The sequence below is a fragment of the Mesocricetus auratus genome, unplaced genomic scaffold, assembly GCF_017639785.1.
Source record: "Mesocricetus auratus isolate SY011 unplaced genomic scaffold, BCM_Maur_2.0 Super-Scaffold_100045, whole genome shotgun sequence".
In the NCBI taxonomy this organism is placed as follows: domain Eukaryota; kingdom Metazoa; phylum Chordata; class Mammalia; order Rodentia; family Cricetidae; genus Mesocricetus; species Mesocricetus auratus.
In genome coordinates, this window is record NW_024429222.1 from 4,914,032 (window position 1) to 4,920,031 (window position 6,000).

At 42.8% G+C, this 6,000-nt stretch overlaps 1 long non-coding RNA gene across 3 annotated transcripts in view; it reads left to right on the forward strand.

Annotated features, from left to right (window-relative positions):
- LOC110342657 overlaps positions 1–5,518 on the forward strand; it is a 42,314-nt gene extending 36,796 nt beyond the window's left edge. For 2 of the 3 annotated variants that reach the window (XR_005873071.1, XR_005873072.1), the window contains exons 4-5: positions 2,092–2,200; positions 4,621–5,518. This is a non-coding gene — a long non-coding RNA (uncharacterized LOC110342657). The remainder of the gene's footprint in view (positions 1–2,091; positions 2,201–4,620) is intronic. The other variant, XR_005873073.1, reaches the window with a different exon arrangement.
- Positions 5,519–6,000: the final 482 nt, after the last annotated feature.

Sequence of the window (6,000 nt, forward strand, 5' to 3'; positions counted from 1 at the left end):
TTTTCTGCAAGGGTTGAAAACTGAAATAGAGACACTAAAAAAAAAAACACAATCTGAAGAAAGGCAGAAAATAGAAAAGCTGGACAAACAGTCAGGCACTACCAATACAAGCATTACCAACAGAATAGAAGAGATGGAAGAGAGAATCTCAAGTGTTGAAGATACATTAGGAGAAATGGATTTATCAACCAAAGAAAACCTTAAATCCAACAAATCCTTAACACAAAACATCCAGGAATTATGGGACACCATGAAAAGACCAAACCTAAGAATAATAGGTATAGAAGAAGGAGAAGAAATCCACCTCAAAGGGGCAGAAGGCATATTCAACAAAATCATAGAAGAAAACTTTCCCAACCTTAAGAAAGACATGCCAATGAAGGTAAAAGAAGCCTACAGAACACCAAATAGAGTGGACCACAAAAAAAAAATCCCCTCGCCACATAATAATCAAGACCCCAAACATACAGAATAAGAAAGAATATTAAGAGCAGCTAAGGAAAAAGGTCAAGTAACCTTTTCCTTTTATCAGTTCTTGCTGGAGCATAACGAACGTAAAGGCAAAGGTTACTAGTGATAACTGCCAGGAGGGTGAAGCATGTTTTGGAGTTGGCTTCTCCCACTCCTTTTGAGACTACGACCCGGTGATTTTTAATGGCTTTACTAAGCTGTATAAAGATTGGCACAATCAAGTTTCAGAGCCTGACGACTTTCCAGTTACATACCCTAAAACATAAGAGAATATGTGAATTCCAAGAAGACTTCAGAAGTAGAGTAAACTCAGGGTCCAGCTTCAACTTTCACACTGACCCTCTTTGTTCTTCATAGAAGAATTGAAGACTGTGAAGGTTGCTTGCATTCCATAAAAATCCTTGAGGACATCCTCTACCTCATCTTCTATTTCTTTGTATTCCCCTCATTTTCCTTCTGGTGTAGAATGGAAAACTTAGGGACCCAGGCAAACAGGACGATGCTAAGGCCTATGAGAAAGAAAGAAGTGTAACCCATGACCCAAATGATAGAAAGGTCCTCACTCTGAAACCAGTGACACTGGACATCTGAACAAAGTAGGTATTGTGATGCCATCCAGGAACCAGGAAGTCCTGCTTACCGAGGGCAGTGACATGCCTGAGAAGAGCAGTTGTCCCCAAGGAAAGAGGGAGCTTTCTTGTCATTTTTGAAATAGGGTCTCACCTGGTATCTGAGACTGACTTAAATTTGCTATGAAGCTCAAAATAGCTCGGACCTCACTGTGATCTTCCTGACTCTTAGGTTTCATGGTCATTAGTGATGACCTTGTCTAGCCTGTTGTTCTCTTTTCTGGACCTTGGCACTGCTTTTTCTCACTATGTGTGGTGGCTGAGGAGTGCAGCCTGTGGATGTATGCGTTCACAGAGATGGAAACGAAGCCTAACTGGTGTGATGGGCTGCTTTGAGCTCTGACTTGCTTCTGCTCACTTGTCATTGCTGGGAGAGTATGGGTGCTGAGTTACGTGTCTGCTTCCCTGGCTGTTGACCTAAATGGTATTTGCTGGCATCCTGTACTGTGTCAGGCTAATCTGAAAGACAGGTGTACATGTGAGTTGTTTTCATTATTGACGTGTGGACCATGCCATCTTTCTAAAGGTGACCTTCAGAGCATGAGGTTGTGAGAAAGCCCTAAAAGGAATGTATCCTTATATGTCATCTAGCTTGAGAAAGAAGCAAAAAAAAAAAAAAACACCCTTGCGCTGCATGGGTGCATCAATGTGCAAGGCAGCCATTGTCAAGTGCTCTGGGTGTGTGAGGGGTCTGCTATCTACAAGGGGAGTTCCTCCCTGTCTCTCCGGACTCTTAATTCCACTTAAGTTCACTTTGTTTTATGTGTATCGGTATTTTGCTAGCATGTGTGTCCGTGCATCACATGTGTGTCTCTTGCTTTCAGAAGCCAGAGGAGGGATTCTAAGCCCCTAGTTCTAGAGTTAAAGTTGTGAACTGCCATGTGTTGGGAACCAAATTCAGGTCTTCTGAAAGAGTATCCAGTGCTCTTAACCATGAACCAGTCCCTCTCTGGGCTCTTTCAACTCATCTAGGATGTTGGATTTTGCCTAGATATTCTGGAACCACTCAAGCAATTCCTCTCTTGGCTACTGGAAGCTGTAAACCCATCTGTCATCCAGAGAGGAAGACTCATCTGAAGTCCAGGCACACAGCTTACAAGGTCTGCTTCATAATTCTAGGATGTGTTGTCTATGCTATGACTCTGAGAAACACCCAGAAGAACAAGAGTTTTCCTACCAAGAAATGACTTCATCCTTTCATCCTAGGTGCCTCTCTAGGCTCTATTTAGAGCCAGCTGTCCTTTGAACCAGGCAAAAGGAGGCAATTGCCTTGGAGTGGTCCTTGAATGTTCTTTGTCTTTCTCTCTGATGCCAAACATTAACTGCTGGCTACAACAGGACCACCTGCAATGTGTTAGTCATTAAAAAGGTCATGTCACTAAACATTTTAAACTGTGAATAGCTTCAGATTAAATTAGGTGTAAAAAAAGTCATTTCCTCTCAGTGATAAACTCAGACACCTGCAGTAGAGCTCAAGTTTACCAGAGACATAAAGGGCCTCTCCTACTCACAGACCATTTGGAAATTTAACAAAAAAGGCCCATTTTGCAGCTATCTGTCTTCATCTGGCAATAGGATTCCTGGGCTTGAGAGTTTGGGCACAGCTACTTGAGATGTTGTGACTGGATAGATGGGAATTAAAGCTGTCATTTGTGTTTGCTTCACTGAGCAGTCTCTAACAGGTTGAGAGGAATCTAAGAATTCTCATGTTTCATCTCATTTTAATGTGTTACAGCATTCAGCATGGTATCACTCCCTCCATCACTGTGGCATCCATTCTGCACAGAAGTAGGGCAGCTGGAGGCTGGCATTGGTTGGCATTGGTTGACCAGCTCTGGGGCTGGGTACTAGACTAGGTATCAGTTTACAGCTCTCATGGCCCCCACTTTCAGCAGCCTTGGAAAGCGAAGAAGGATTACCAGCTCTGTTTGACAGGGAGAAGCTCAGACTCTGAGACTCAGAGCTACTGACCTCCTTGCTCCTGAGTGGAAATCTGGAAATCACTATCTTCTGAGATTCCCAGTGTCCAGGTCTCCACCCTCTCCTGTCTGGTCCATGGCTTTTTCTCTTTCCATACCCCACAGTCATGCTTTCCCACTTCCCTCAGGGTGCACATATTACATAGAAGCCAGAGAGGAAGTTTTCAAGACTTTAGCTTGGACCACATCACTTCCTGCATAGAACCCATTAAGTCTCACTGTAGTTAAGATACAATCCAAACTCCCTCCTTGGCCTCACCTTTCTCCTCCTCCTTACTCCCCTCCTTTCCCGAATTTCAGCCCCCTTTCTGTTATTTTGTGTCCCACCAAACTTTCTATCTGCCCTGAAGGCTCTTCTCCCGGGTGGGTGACTTGCTACTCTTCAAGGAGTCAACTCAAACACCATTGCAGCACTGGCATGCCTCTTCCTGATGCTCTGTGGTTGGCACCTTCTCCCTCTCTCTGCCATATTGTCCCTGATAACCTTTGAGCTTGCTCACTCACTAGGATGCCTTGCTCACTGTCTGTTTTCCTTTGGGTTAAACACTTCTTTTGGGGAATTTTGCCTTGATCTCTGCTGAACCCACAGTATCCTCTTGTTGCCTTGCCTAAAGTTGGTGCTTATGAATTCAGCCCTAGTGGCTCCATGATGGGGAAATTTGTTCTTGTAGCCTAACAACAAATACCGTCAAGTGAGCTACTAATACCTGATACACAGCAAGGATCACACCTGCTTTATAAGATGTCTGTTTAATTCTAAACATTGCTGTAAACATTCTTGGGGTGTGCTCAAACCTGTCACTTCCATGCTCAGTTCTCATACATGATAGTATATCCTCCTCAGTGTATAGACACCTGTCACTGCTGTGCCACTAATGAAGGTGAGTTTCCATTCATAAACTGCAGGTTTCTCTGAGGACCTCGCAGAACAGTACACCTGGTTATAAATGATCAGGCTTTCATTAAGTGTGATTAAACAGTTGACCGTTATAGCCTTTTTAACGAGACTAGTTTCTCTCTCTCCTTATGTGTGCTATAAATCTAAGTGCTATAGGCTTACAGTGGAGATTCAATATGTGTTTGTTGCAACCAAACATGACTTTTCTGCCTTATTCTGGTTCACAGTTTCAGAGTGTTTCAGTCCATCACAGTGGAGAGGATGAAAGCCTGCAGTACCTTTACACCACAGCTAGGGGGAGAGAGAGAGAGAAAGAAAGGGAGGGAGGGAGAGGAGGGAGGGAGGGAGGGAGGGAGGGAGGGAGGGAGAGAGAGACAGAAAGAGAAAGAGAGAGAGAGAGAGGAAGGGAGAGAGACACACACACACACACACAGAGAGAGAGAGAGAGAGAGAGAGAGAGAGAGAGAGAGAGAGAGAGAGAGAGAGAGAGAGAGAGAGAGAGGGAGGGAGGGAGGGAGGGAGGGAGGGAGGGAGGGAGAGAGAGACACACACACACACACAGAGAGAGAGAGAGAGAGAGAGAGAGAGAGAGAGTAGGTGTATAATCCTCAAAAGCTCACCTCTAGTGTTGTACTTCCTCCAGCCAGGTCCTACCCCCTAGGAGTTCCAGAGCCTTGGAATACAGTGTCTCCAGCTGGGAACAAGCGTTTAAAGCATGAACCTCTGGGTGACATTTCAGATTCAAAACAATAACACTATCAAAGTAATTGGGAACTCATAAGGGAAGTTGGGGAGAAAGGAAACATTTTCTAGTAGCAGTAAGACAATCTATCTCAATGTTCACATATCTTTGGTAAAAACAAACCACTTACATAGAACCAATGTGAACTTCATTAATTGAAGAAAAAGAAAAGTCTGAGTTAACTATGGCCGAACCCTACGATGGAACACTATCAGTTCTCAAAAAGAAGGAGCTAACCGCTTGCTGACCTAAAAAGATTGCTGTGGGTTTTTGTTATTCTTGTTTTCTTTTTGCACCAGAAACCATCCCTGTGTGCGCCAGTCAAGTACACTACACTAAGCTATGTCCCTGATTCTTCCATGGAATACAAGAGGATGTTGAATACATGAGAAAAAATGTTATCTTATGTGTTTTATGTATGAATCTACTTGTACAAAACAATTGTATTATAGCATCCATTTATTAATGTAAGTACCGAGAAATTCAGGGAAAGATACACACACAGCTTATTAAAACATGTCATCACAATCAAATGGGAAAGACTGTGGCAGAAGCCAGTTTTTAAATTTCCTCTCTATATACTTACCTTGACTTAATTGTTCCAATAAATGTATTGTTTTTGAATAAACACACACTACAGAGAACAGAATTTAGCAAATTTTCATTAGAATGGGGCACACAGTTCAGGCAGGCGACACTGTCAGGGTCTGCAGTGACTAGTGAGTTAACCTTCTTCTCTTGCTCTGTATCCCCTAGTGGGCTCAGCTCTTGTTCACAAATCCAGTTATTAAGAATAGATGGCAGGCTGCTGGGGACTGACCCTAAGGCCACAGTCCAAGAAGAGAGCTCAGAGAGAGCCCCTTCCTTGGAGTGATTTATCACAATGCCGTTTTGTAAGACTGTAATATTGGCTGCAACACAAATTGCACAATAGGGGAAGAACTAAATAAATGATGACATACTTACTTGGAAATATTACAAAATGGAAGCATCTGATACTTTACAATATCCTAGAAAATGCTAATTATAAAGCACAAAAAATCAGCTAAGTTCTACCAGCACAAGGATCAGAAAAAAAAGTTTTATAAAGCCATATATCCAATAGATGAAAGAAACTTAAACAGTGATACTTGGAACCCCTGACAACAAAGACACAGATGGTAACCGGAGTATGTGTAGGCCTTCTGAGAAAACCACTCTCAAATGTGTGAACTGCTAAAGAATGTCTGTTTCACATTTATCTTAAAATTACTCTGGCCAATATTTTCAAATAACCATACA